General features: G+C 40.1%; 1 protein-coding gene across 1 annotated transcript in view; it reads left to right on the top strand.

The window, feature by feature from the left end:
* PAPPA2 (pappalysin 2) overlaps positions 1-14397 on the top strand; it is a 642477-nt gene that overhangs the window by 566503 nt on the left and 61577 nt on the right. The gene's annotated exons all lie outside the window — the stretch shown is intronic.

Below are 14397 nucleotides of genomic sequence, written 5' to 3'. Positions count from 1 at the left end.
CTCTCTTATTTTTAGTGCAGGTGTGATGTTGTCCAGGAAGCCTACCAGGTCTCCGCAGACTGTAGGACTCCTCTCATAGGCTGCCATTGTACACCAAACTTCTCTGATGATATCACTTATCTCACTGATTACAAATGATCTGGTTACTCATCTATATTCATGAATAGACCATGAATATTTTGCTTAGCATCGTGTGCCCAGTAACTAGCTATTTATTGGCAGGTATTCAATACTTTCTAAATGGGTAAAAGCATTGCATTTATAAGCAAACTTATAATAGAATTTTGATGTTAAAGTTGATGCTAAAAACAGTAAAGGAAAGGAGAGGTTTTTCTTATGCGGTGATAGAGATCCCTGTTTCAAATGCTTTAGAGTGAATGAGAACTTTAAACATATATAAGTAATTTTTTTCTAACAATTATCTCAACAACATAGAAAGAAAGCTCATTCTTCAAAGACAGTTTCAATTTTATTTATTCAACAGACATTTATGCCTGATTCGTACCACTCTATGCAAGTTAATGGTAACAGAAAAAGGATTACCTCTCAACAAGCTCACCAGAACAATGCTTCTCATACTTGGCTGCTCATGAGAATCACCCAGGGAGATTTAAAAAATCCTAATGTCCAGATCACACCCCAAACCAATTACATCAGAATCTCTGGGGGTGGGGCCCAGACATCAGTATTTTCCAAAGCTCCCCAAGTCGCTACCATGTACAGCCAAGGTCAAGAAGCACTGGTCTAGTCGAACTTTTGATCCTGTTAGATTAACATCAGTTATGAGATTTTGACTTTCCTGAAAGATCCAGAATAAGATTTTTCTCTTTTTAAAATTTTTGTAGCAACACTTTTGCATGGTAGATTTTAACACGTCTCTGAGACTTTTTTATTTTTGAAGGTAATAGAGAAAATGTAAGCAGAATTGTAACTCCAAGGAGGTTGTAAAGTGTATGTAGTTTCAGGAGTTCTTTCCTCCTCACATTGTATAATAGGCACAAACTCTCTTTTAAGACCCTTTCTTTTTTCTCCCATGCAATTTACTTCCACATACACATCATCATTAATCACTCCTTTGCTGTTTCATTAACCTGATTTCCTGGGAAGCTAAAGTAAGTGTGTTTGACTTGTATTTTGTCAATAAGACCATATTATATTCTCCCTTATCTTTCACTTCCATGGTTGCCTTTTTCTCATTATGTGTTATCCTTGTGAAGGTTAGGTTAACGTCATTAGAGCCCATAATTAATTTAACTTCTAAACGATTCAAACCTTCCAACTTTAGTTAGACAATCTCTGTTTCTATAAGTCACTCGTCAAGATGCCATCTGTGGGGTGCTATAGTGTCAGATCTTCTTGTGGGTAATTGTAAACATCTATCCTTTCTGAGGGTTGCCCACAACATCAACTTTTCCAAAGTACGTAAATCTGTTTAAGTTCTATAAACACAAATGAAGGTCAAGGCTGAAATTAATAGGCCCCACATTGTGACTATTTATTGTTTAACAAATGTTTGGTTGGTGAATGCCTTTAGTGGAGCCTTGTCTGACCTAAATTGGGGGAGAGCCTGAGATGGGCTGGAGCTGGGCATGTGTGTTTGACCCATTTCCACACACACAGAAAGATTGGTGTGGCAGAGTGTTAAAAAGCTTAAAGGCTGGGCTCTGTTCTGTTGGGTATTGATGAGGATGACTGTGGTGATGATGATTTGTCACTATGTGCTATATATGCTAAGTATTTTGTACACAATACCCCATAATTTCTCAAAACAGTAATACATTTTATCCTTAACAAAATAATAGTATAGTAAAATATATTATTATATAATAGTATATAATTTGATATAGTAATTATAATATTTTAGTGTGTTATTATTATCCCCTATTATAGATGAGGAAACTGAGATTCAGTGTGGTTAAGTAGCCTGCCCATGATCACTCAGCCAATAAATGGTAAAATTAGGACGAAAACCATTCTGACTCCAAAAACTGTGCTATTGGCTAAAAATGCTTTTAGTTTCAGCAAATCACTTCATTTCTCTCAGCCCTTTCCTGCATTTGTAAAATAAAGGGAAATAATTGAGTGATTTCTAGCTCCAAATGTTTCTATTTTATTTTCTATCTCAACAGAACCAATGAGAAGAGCAACACTTTGGTAAAACATCATTGCGAGAAGTGGTAGATACATAACAATTTATTACCATCAGAAAAAAAGCAGTGATATATTAAAACACAAATGCTGCACAGACATGGACTTAGTAGACAGTATTTAGGGCACTGTTAGAGTAATACTTGGAGAACTTTTGGTCCGCATGAACAGCCAAGGTTTTGTTCTTTCCTTCTTGATGGGTTTTGGTCCATTGTTTTCCATTCACATTCAAGGAGACTGGGTTTAGTTCTCCCTTGAAGACAGAATATTGGGAAAACTTTTTTGGAATTTCTAGAATTAAGTTTTAGAATTAAGCACATCCCTAAAACTTCTAAAGAAGGTAATTTAGTCAAATGGCTAAGAAGGGTTTTCTTAGTCCAAGATTTATCTCCTCATTTACTGGTTAATTATACAGGCTCTGGCATTATTGAGATCTAAATTTGAATCTCAACTCCGCTATTTATTAGCTTTTTGACCTTGAGCAAGTTACTGATCTGTAGTGAACATCATTATTCTAATTTACAGGATAGAAATAATAGGTGTACTTACAGGTTTTTGTGAGGAATAAATGAGATAATAGATGGAAAGAACTGAGCAAAATTTTTGGTCATATTAAGCTTCAGTTCATCAACACTGCTGCTGTTTATCATCATCACCATCATCATTATCATTGCCATCATCATCATCACCATAATAATTTCTACCAGGTTAATGGCTCTTACAAAATAACTGTTGCTGTTTGGGCTATCCTTCTGGTGCAATAGGGAAATTTCTTCTTTAACAAGGAGTATACTCAGCTACATTTTTGTCACTGGCCATTGTCTCCCATCTGTTGTTGTTTCCTATGCTAAAAACAAAACAAAACAAAACAAAACAAATTAAAAAAAAAACAGCACAGAGTCCAGGAAGACTGGAATTGGCATTCAAGGTCAGAGGTACAGGTCTTCAATTACCAGCAGAAAAAGTGCATTTCCCTTGCCTATAAAAGAAAACACACACCAAAATAGAAACTTTATTAAATTTTAAAAAATGTACTATTCTCCCCCAATTAGTACACTCTCTGTCTGCTTTATATCATCCTGCTGACAACTCAAGTACTACAATGGCTTCAAATAGATCAAGGAAAATAGGGGAAAGAGGGGGAAAAAGAAACAAAATAATCAGCAAGATAGATCTGGTCATAATTTAAAAAATTAGGATGAGCAAATAAAGTCAGGCTGGTCTGGAAGGAGAAGGGCAAGGGCATGTCCTGGAGACATTACCCAGATTTTTAGGCTCTTGATCTTTTTGAACCATAGCTTGAAACTCTGGAAGATTCAAACTGATTTTATCCTATCCTAGGAAGGGAAAGAAAGACTTGGTTAATAAACTGAAAATGTGCAGCTAAGGCAAGCTAAAACTCATTAAGTATCCTGGATTCATAGCTTTTAAAAAATTATAAAAGTAATCTACCTAATTGTTAAGCTCTGTGTCATAGCGGTGTGCCTATACATCGATGAATAGGTGCTAAACCTATACACTTATATACACATGTTCTATCTATGATTGCTCAAGGAAAGAACACACATTAATCTCTATGTACACTCATGTATCTGTGAGAAATAGAAATTTGTTTTCTTTCCAATAAGACCTTGCCTGGCTTTATAATTAGTGTTTATAGTAAATACCTTCAAAATTTATCCTTGAAATCCTCAAATATCTTGCCATTGTAGGATAATGTGTGCTTTAGGCTAATTTATTAAAGCCCCTTTTGGCTTCACAGTGATTGAATCTCTGCCCCAAGCCTTAGCCATTCACATACACACCTGGGTGCAGGCCAGATCTTGACTGCGGGCTTCAAGGGGTCTGGTGACTGGCATCCATGCTCTCACTTCAAACTCAGCCCTTGTTGAATTCATAAATTTCCCTATTAACTTCAACCTCAAACTAGAGAGCATCATATTGTAAAACTTTCTGTTTTATATTGACTGCTAATATCTATTAATCAGAGTAAATTTTTAAAAACTTGAGTAAGAGCTTAATTGTTTTATATAAACCAGTAGGACTTTATTCAACCTGTAACTTCACCCCCTGCTGCTCTTTCTGGTCTTCGTTTGTCCTACTCCTCCTGTGTCTCTGGCTCACCCTTTCTTCAGCCCATTGAGTGAACATTTTGGTTGTGGTTTTGCTTTTGCTCTCTAGTGATGGGGTCAAGCCAGGTCAAACTGATTCATAAACTGTCTCCTGAGGGATTCTGGGTGGGACAGAAATATGAAGAATTAAGTAGGGTGGAGAAAATGAGCAGAATGTTAACATTCCATACTCATCACACACACACACACACACACACACACACAGAGAGAGAGAGAGAGAGAGACAGAGAGAGGAGTGTGGCTGAACAGATCTTCTGATCATCAGGGATAGCTAGTAATTTCCGCTGCTTGTTGATCGTGGTCATGTGCCATTCATTGTACTGCGTGCTTTAAATATACTGCCTCACATAATCTACTTATGACCCTGTGAAGAATGTATGACTATCCCTATTTTCCAGCTAGGAAAGCTGAGAATAATAGAGGTTATGTGATGTTTTCAAAGTTAGAGATTTATTAAGCACCAAGGCTAGAGCTCTAACATCTCCTGATTCCAAAGCACCTGCTTTCAGCTACACTGCCACCGGTTCTTCCTGATGGGAATCTCCCAGGTGCAGCCACTAAAGGCCTGCTGAAGCCACCATGACTTCTGATTCTCCCTTTTCAGTCAGGGCAAGGTAAATGCTAATCAGCTCTTTTTCTTCCAGCCCACATCAAGGGATGTAATGTCAGGAGTATGGCCAATGCAGGATCCACCTGTGTATATTCCAGGTCCTTAGGTATACCACAACTTTTTAGAGGTTCTGATAACACATTAGCAAACTAGGGTCTTATCATTTCTGTGGCTCCCAGATAAGGGACAATGCAAATAACTTTGCTTTCTCAAGGAGCAACAGTGACCTGCAGTGGTTAAGTTAATTCCCAGGTGAGGGTGTGAGTGTGTGTATATACCTGTGAGCACTTTCAATCATGCCTGTGAGTCAGACTGATCAGAAACAGAAATATAACAATACCTGGAGGAATTCTTGTGCTGAAAACTTTGTGAAGATGCAAAAGTTCTTACAAATGAGATCTTCTGCCCCCTGAAGTTGAGTGTATACAGTGTGTTGCTCTTTTCTGCCAGAATTTTGTTCCAGTGGACTTCCCTCAGGCTCTTCCCCTGCCCTGACTCTCCCCAACAGTAGGTAGAAAAGAGAGGGAGGGAAGGAGAGGTGGAGGGGATATGCATATTTCCTCCATTTCTCCATTTACAGTTTTGGCTAAGACTTTTGAAAATCTCTGTGTTCTCACCTGCACTGTTCCCTCTGCCTGGCATATCCTCCTCTGCTTCTCTACCTGGTGAACCCACTCAAAGGCTTCCTTTGCTGATATTCTTCATGTCTGCAGGCAGTGTTGGCAGCTCTCTCAGGTCAGTATTCCAACCCTATTATAATATTTCTATTTGTTTTTACAACCGCAAGACCTAATATAATAAATAGGCATATTCTCGGTGCTCAATAAATATTTGTTGAATGAATGTATAAATGGACAAGTAATTGAATGGTTAAAGAAAGAGGTTCCTATTAAATGTTTTCATGTTTCAAGTCCAGTTCACCCCTGAATTTTGGTGTAATTTCCAGTTTCTCAACCATGCACTGATGAGAATTGATATTTGGACTTTGTGAAATAATGCTAATAGCTATTGTATACATTTGTGTTTAAATCACATGAAATGGAGAAACCTCATGTTGTTTTTAGTTTGGGGTGTAACCTGGGCATATTTGGCAGAAAAATCTGTTGGCTGCATGGAGAATGGAAGAAACTCATGAAAAGAGATGAAGTAGGAGCTGTTGAACTTGATGTGAGAGAGACTAGGAAAGGAGATGTAGATGATTAAGACATCAGCAATGGAAAATGGAGAAGGGGCCCCAAACTTGGGTTTAGGTGTTCAGACCTAGGGACCAGGCATTATTGTACCTGCCAATCTGGAGACATAAGATTTAGGAGGAGAAAGTCCAAAGATAAAAGTGAGGGGCGGGACATGGAAGTAAAATGGTCTACACACTTTTAGGAGTTAGCAGGTGGCTCATTTTTTCAGAGAGGCTCTATTTTACTTGTGAGAAGAGCTTTGTAAGGGGCTTTTTTTTTTTTTTTTTTTTTTTTTTTTTTGGTCAGAGAAGAAGGCCAAATCTAATATGTCTTGTTGGATAGTCCTGCTGATGCTATTTCTTATCTTGTAGAAAGGGCTAGAATAGGACATCAGGAGACCTGGTATTAGAGAGTGCACAATAACTATGTTGGGCTGTAGACTTACCATGTCTGAAGTCTGCTTGCTCCCTATTTAGGATATTGGCTTGGGAAACCAGGCCTGCAATTTGTTAGAGGAAAACTGGCATGGGGTTTGGAAGTGCTGATGGTTCTGTTTGGGGCTAAGTAGAGAACCGTGTCTTTTAAAATGGTCTAGATCACTGTTTCTCAGTCTTTAATATGCATAGGAATTATTTGGGGGTCCTTTTAAAATGCACATTCTTGTTGAGTCAGTCTGAAGTGGATCCTGAGATTTATTTCTAACAAGCTCCCTGGTGATTCTAATATTGCTGCTCTAGGTACCACACTGTGTGTAGTAAGAGGCTAAAGTGTATTCAGAGTGAAAAGGCTTTCTAACTTCAGTTCAAAAATGGACCATGTATCAGACAAAACAACTAATTAATGCTTTAGTTTTCTAATTCATGCAATGGAAATCATGCAATTGCCTCTTTCCCTTACATCTTCTTTTTAGGGATATTCTAAGTGATAAGATTTGGGGATCCTCAGCACAAATGCACTAAGTGAGGAGAGATAATTTATCCATAGCTCCATTGGTAGAAATGTGAGTGCTTCCATTTTATAATATAGGCATTTGGCATGAGACTCATCATAGTGCACATCCCTGCTCTGCCATCAACCAATTAGATAACCCCAGGCAAGTTATTTTATGTTTCTAAATCTTACCTCATCTATAAAATAAACATTTATACATTCATTGAACCAATATTTATTGACAGCTATTAGGTACCAGGCATTGTGCTGCACACTGGGAATATCATAGCAAATAATGCTTTGCCCTCACCAAACTCTTTTCCGTGGTGGGAGCTGATGATAAGCAAGTAAAACCAATACACAAAATAATTCAGGGTATGCATCCTATGAAAGGAAAAAAGGTGCTTTGATTAAAAAAGAAAAAGTTAGAGGGGCAAAATAAGGATGCTCTGGGGTGGTGAGAATTATGCTTAGATAGGAAGAAAGAAAAGGAGCCAGTCAGGAGAAGATAAAAAAAAGAAAAGCATCATGACTCGAGAGAATGGCACCAACTCTTGAGGCTGGGAAGGTCATGGGTTGTGCTTGGGATTCTAAGTCCAGTGTTGGTGAAGTGCATTAAGGAAGGTGAATGTGGCATTGAATAAAGTTGGAGAAAATGGAACCAGAACACACGGGACCTCGTAGGCTAAAGAAAGAAGTTTGGATTTCATTTTTCATCCTAACAGAAGCAATTGAAATATTCTACACAGAGAAATGTGTTTTTTTGAAAGTTCCCTCCGACTAGTGTTTGCTGACTGGCTGGGAAGGGATATGAAGGAGAAGTGGGGAGTCCAGTTAAGAGGTGAGAGTTGGTGGCTTGTGTTAATGTTTGTGGTAATGCTGAAGTATAGAGACAATTTTCAGAAACACCTGGGAGGTAAAGCAGGACTTGTTGACTGGTTAGAAGAAAGCAGATGGGGTGACCAAAAAGGTAAGATTGAGAGGAAGAATAGAATCAGTGATGGCTTTTAAGTTCCAAGCTTGAGCAACAGGGCAGATGATGGTATCGTTTACGGAGCTGGGGATGGTTGAGGAGGCTAATATCTGGAGTGAGGGAATCAAGAACTTAAACAATAATAGTCCCTATCACACAGAGTGGGTCTGAGGACAAAATAGTATAGATGTATATTTTCCTATACAATAGTTAGCACTTAAGTGCTCTACGTGTTATTGTTTTTCTGTTGTTGTTATTATTCTTGAGGGAGTACCCACTGGAGACACCAGGTCCCCTTGATCAGCAAAGACATGACAATTCTCTGGGACTCAACAAATCATACTTTTATTTTCTCCAATGGAAAATAAATGTTACTCTCGAAAACCCTACAATGGTGATAGAAGGATGGTGTGGACTATGTGTGCCTCAAGCGACATCAATCAAACTTTCAGCCAAGTTTTGATTACAAGATCTTTATTTCTAGCAATGATGTAAGAAGCAGAAAGAGCACAGCTGGGTTTTCAGCATTAGGTGGATACCATAAGTTCTGGAAATTGGGAAAAGCACCTTCTAACTTGGAAATTGTGCTGATTTGTCTGGAGAAGTTAGAGGGAAAATAAATACAAACCTTCCCCTAACCCCAACTCCTCATGATACCATTTACAGTGTAAGGAAGAAATCACAGAGCAAGAACGCTCAACTAACAACCCTAGCCAAAAGACTGGATGCTTAGCAAAGACCAAATGGGACAGTTACAGGATTGTGAGGTGGATGATCTTGCTCTCTGGTTTCTACACCTTACTAGCATGAGAAGGTAGCATGAATTTTAGTAGTTTACCAACCTGGCTGCACATAAAAACTTCTGGCAGGTTTAAAGATACAGAGTCCTGGGCCACTCTCAGGAGGTTTAATGCAGTAAGTCTAGCAATCTAGATTTTTAAGTGGCTTCTACATAATTCTGATGGGATTGGTCTACACATGTAAGTTGGAAATCATTGATCTCATGATCAGAATGTTATATTATGATTTGAAAACTTTGAAATCTATGAATTGCTGTGCGAACATTGGGTAAATCGCTTCATGGTTACTAACGTGATTTCCTGCCTACAAATGAGGTATTTTAGCTGATAGACAGCAAGTAGAATGTTTTACATGGAGGGTACTTGGCATGGGCTATCAAAGATGTTTTGGAATCTCTATCCTGGTAAGGGCCTGTTTGTCTAGTATCCAATGCTGTCATTCTTTCAAATGCAATCTATTCACTTCATGACTTCAAGGAGTCGTTTGGTTCCTGATGCATAAGTCATACACAAAGGATCATTGTGAATAAAACCAGTTTTTTCATTAACGATTTTAAAGGTGTCAAAGGTCACTCCTCAACATCACCAAACTAGAAGCAATGCAGAGGCACTGGGGATCAGTCCATCCATTGCTGTGTCTCAGTCAGTTTGAGCTGCCCTAACAGAACACCATAGATGGGTGGCTTAAACAACACACATTTGTTTCTCACAGGTCCGGAGCTTGAGAAGTCCAAGGTGCTGGCAGATCCCTTATCTGGTGAGGGTATCTTCCTAGCTTGCAGATGATTCTCTTTTTTTTTTTTTTAGACAGAATATTGCTCTGTCTACCAGGCTGGAGTGCAGTGGTGCGATCTCAGCTCACTACAACCTCTGCCTCCCAGGTTTAAGCGATTCTTCTGCCTCAGCCTCCCAAATAGCTGGGACTACAGGTGCTTGCCACCACACCTGGCTAATTTTTGTATTTTTAGTAGAGATGGGGGCTTCACCATATTGGCCAGGCTGGTCTTGAACTCCTGACCTCATGATCCACCCACCTTGGCCTCCCAAAGTGCTGGGATTACAGGCATGAGCCACCGCGCCCAGCCAGATGATTGTCTGTTTTCTGTGTCCTCACATGGCAGAGCACAGAGAGGGCAAGCTCTTATGTGTTTTCTCATGAGGGCATTGGGAGGACTCCACCCTTGTGACTTAATTACCTTCCAAAGACCCTACTCCCTAAAATACCATCACATTGGGAGTTAGGATTTCACCATATGAGTTTGTGAGGGCCACAAACAGCGCTAGGTAACAAAACCGTGAACAGGATTGGTGGCAAGATTTAGGCTTCAGTCTTCTTCGAGGGCCCTATGGGGAAACCAAATTTCTTGGGACTAGGAAGAATCCAGAACATTCTAAATTCCTGGCACAATCCAACCAGCTCATAGCACTGAAGTGCCAAGTTCCATACCATGAATTCTCAAGACTTGCGCCATAAGCTGGGATCCATGACATGAACATCAGGCAAAATGAGACAGCCCTCACTATTGGGCCCCGAGATACTTAACCTATCAAATGCTTTGCTAGAAGGCTGTGGATGCGGCTTAGAGATGTTGGTTGTCTGATGTAGAGAGATGCAGAAGTCCTGGGAGGCCCATGGAGAGACGGCAGTGCAAAGCTGTCTTCTGTACAAGGGAGAACAAACCATAAGGAAAAAGAATCTTTGAGGCTGAGAGGGGCAAAGGAACCCCTGCAGAAAGAAAACAGAATTTCCTAGGGAATTGGGACTCTCTGCCAACCCCTCCCAACTTCTGCCTGCAGTGCCTCCTCTCCAGTCTGGGTCCGGTGTAACTGTTCTATTCTCTTGCTGCTTTCTAGCCATCCCCCTCCTTGTGTTGCTGGTGGTTTGTAGCGCAGGGCCTGTCACGTTGTCTGGGTGCCATGATGGAAGGCTACATTCTTCTTCCCCATCCAAGTTTGATCTGTCTGCTCTCACCCCTGAGGTTATTAAACTGGCAAGGAAATATATGAAATTGGCATTCTTGAATGGCTCTTTAACTCTGGGCAAGGAAAGGGAAGACTATTTCCATGGTTGAAGTATTCCAACCAATTCAGAGAAAAATACCACATGAAGTCAAAATATGATCGTCCTGGCCAAGCAAGGGTTTTCCTTTATAACCATGCTGACATGCAAAGTTTTTACAGCCGTGCTTCTCCCCTGCTGTCAGTGGTATTGCCTGCTTTCTCCAGCTGGGGGATATCAGTTCAGCAGAGGTAGGGGAAGGATTTCATCTGTGGGAGGTGGTAGAAAGAAGAGAGTCCCCAGAGGATATAAACTCTGCAGTGTGAAGGAGGAGTAAAATATCCATTCTAGGAGAGGGACAAAAAGGAGCCTCGTTAGAGTAAAAAAGAGCTGCAAACCTTTAATAGAAAATAGTTTTGGAGAGGCATTTTTAAATGTCATCTTTCTGGAGGGAAAGAAGAAACTTACTAAGCAATACATTTCATTTGTATAAAGTTTAAAACCAGGCAAAACTCCTCTATGCTGATGAAAGTCAGAAGTGTCTGGTGTTGCAAAATAGTACGCTGTGAGGGTGGGGGGAATTTAACTGGGAAGGAATGCAAGGGGGATTTCTTAGGGGCTAGACATGTTCTGTATCTTGATCTGACTGGTGGTTACCCAGCTGTATTCACAGGTAAAACTTCCTCAAGCCGTACGCTAAGATTTGCATATTTTTCTATATGTAATTCATTACTCAATACAAAAATTTAAAGTGAAACTTCTTTTTTGCCCACTTATGGATGTGGCATTGGGACACAGGGCATCTGAGTGCTCAGCCCAGGATGAGGACGCATTAGTAAAACTGTGGAGCACGCCAGGAACAGTCAGAGCCTGACGTGGCAGGAGGACCGGGGGCTTCTGCTGTGAGCAAACCTGGGTCTGCATCCTGCCTGCAGAGTTTACCGTGTGTTTTGAATAAGCTTTAATTTTCTCTCAGGCTCAGTTTTCTTAAGTGTGGATAATAACATTTACTTTTAAATGTTGTTTGATCCAAATACCATATGTTCTCACTTATAAGTGGGAGGGGAGCATTGAGTACACATGGACACAAAGAAGGGAACAACAGACAGTGGGGCCCACCTGAGGGTGGAGGGGAAGAGGAGGGTGAGGATGGAAAAACTACCTACAGGATACTATGCTTATTACCTGGGTGATGAAATAATCTGTACACCAAACCACTGTGACACGCGATTTACTCATGTAACAAACTTGCACACATACCCCTGAACCTGAAAGTTGGAAAGAAAAAAAAAGTGCTGTTTGGAGAATTCAACAAAATAATGTACATAGGTATCTTGCCAAACACTTGAAATATACATCAAAAATGGCATTTATTTTAATAGCTAGAAGATACATGTCCACACAGACTATGATGCTAAAAAATTCCAGTCATAAAAATCAGATTTTTTTTTTTTTTTGAGACACAGTCTCTATCACCTGGGCTGGAGTGCAGTGGCATGATCATAGCTCACTGCAGCCTTGACTTCCCAGGCTCAAGCCATCCTCCCACCTCAGCCTCCCCAGTAGCTGGGACTACAGGTGCGTGCCACTGTGCCTGGCTAATTTTTGCATTTTTTGTAGATAAGAGGGTTTTGCCATGTTGCCCAGGCTAGTCTCAAACTCCTGACCTCAAGAGACCTGTCTGCCTCAGCCTCTCAAAGTGAAGTGCTGGGATTACAGGAGTGAGCCACCATGCCCGGCCAAAAATTAGATTTCTATTGCAAAATGTCCTTGGGAATAAAGTCATGAATCTAAATAATTATTTAACAATAAAACACTCCACTTATTTCTAAGTATATATTATTTACATATGTTTAACTATTAAAATATTTTATTATTAAAATTATTTGAAGTTGAATGAATTCTGTGATGTGAGCTCTTCGACAAATTACTTAACATCCTTCAGTGTGTTTCTGTGAAGTGGGGATTAAAGAGATGATTTCATAGGCCGGGCACATTGGCTCACGCCTCTAATCCCAGCACTTTGGGAGGCTGAGGCAGGTGGATCACTTGAGGTTGGGAGTTCAAGACCAGCCTGACCAACATGGAGAAACCCCGTCTTTACTAAAAATACAAAATTAGCCAGGTGTGGTGGCACGTGCCTGTAATCCCAGCTACTTGGGAGGCTGAGGCAGGAGAATCACTTGAACCCGGGAGGCAGAGGTTGCAGCGAGCCAAGATCGCGCCATTGCACTCCAGCCTAGGCAACAAGAGTGAAATTCCATCTCAGACAAAAAAAGAAAAAGAAAAAAAAAGATGATTTCATTAGTATTATAATGATTCAACTCGGTGTTATCGAATGTGCCTTGCAATGTACCTGACATGCTGTTAGTTTCAGTTCAATGATTCAATTCAGCAGATACTTACTTAATGCCGAATATAAACCAGATATCATTTTAGTTCTTGGGAATTACAAACAAGACCACCACATAGCCTCTGGCTTCTGGAAGCTTCCAATCTAGTGGGAAAGACAGTCACACGTGCATTTATAAAACAATGTGATAAATGTTTTACTACTGCTGCAGAAGCCACAGGAGGTATTGCACTATAGTCAGTTAGAAGACAACATGCAAGGGTTGGTGGGCATATTTAACCTTAAAAGGGGCGTAATGAGACTAGAAAATGGTGATTTAAGGCTGCCACATGTTTGAAAGAGTCAATGGCCAAAGGGTTATTTATATTTTAGAATTACAAGCTTATCTGTAACCAGGAGTGTTTTTCATTAGAAGTGGATATGTTAAAATGGCAAATGGAAAGCACTTTCAAACTGCAGTGAGTCAAAAGGGGAATGGAATGGAATCCTCAGTAGGGAGGACCCTAATTCCATTGACTCCAATCCACATCAAATGCTGTCACTCTGGTTGGGGACCATGTCTGGGCATGAGAAGGAGGACCAATTCTTCCAGGGCAGTATTGAGTCATGTCTACTTTGAGAAGCTGGTGAAAGTTATGAACTCTTTCCAAGGAAAAATAAACTTGTAAACAAATGGAGCAGTCATCTCAGAAGTTATTTTCCTTCTGAAAGTTAGGTTCAGAATCTCTGTTTTAAAAGAAAACTCATATTGCTGCACTTTCTTCCCTCTCTGAAGAACCAATAAATAGTAGCAACTTCATCAATTATATTGCCATATCAACACTGTTGATCCTCAAATCACTTCTGATCAGTTCTCTGAATGTGCGATAACCTTTTTTGTACCCCATCTTACCTGACATTTCATTGTACTTGGATGTGAGTCTTTTCCAAGATGAAGATCTCAGAGAAAACCCAATTACAATTTAGATGCTGTACTATTTATCAAACCCTCTTAAGAGTAACCTAAATGTCCAACAACGATAGACTGGATTAAGAAAATGTGGCACATATACACCATGGAATACTATGCAGCCATAAAAATGATGAGTTCATGTCCTTTGTAGGGACATGGATGAAACTGGAAACCATCATTCTCAGCAAACTATCGCAAGGACAAAAAACCAAACACTGCATGTTCTCACCCATAGGTGGGAATTGAACAGTGAGAACACATGGCCACAGGAAGGGGAACATCACACATCGGGGACTGTTGTGGGGTGGGGGTAGCGGGGAGGGAT

This window comes from Pan paniscus, chromosome 1, assembly GCF_029289425.2.
Source record: "Pan paniscus chromosome 1, NHGRI_mPanPan1-v2.0_pri, whole genome shotgun sequence".
NCBI lineage: Eukaryota > Metazoa > Chordata > Mammalia > Primates > Hominidae > Pan > Pan paniscus.
The sequence above is the reverse complement of the archived record's forward strand: the minus strand, read 5'-3'. Positions and strand labels throughout refer to the sequence as shown.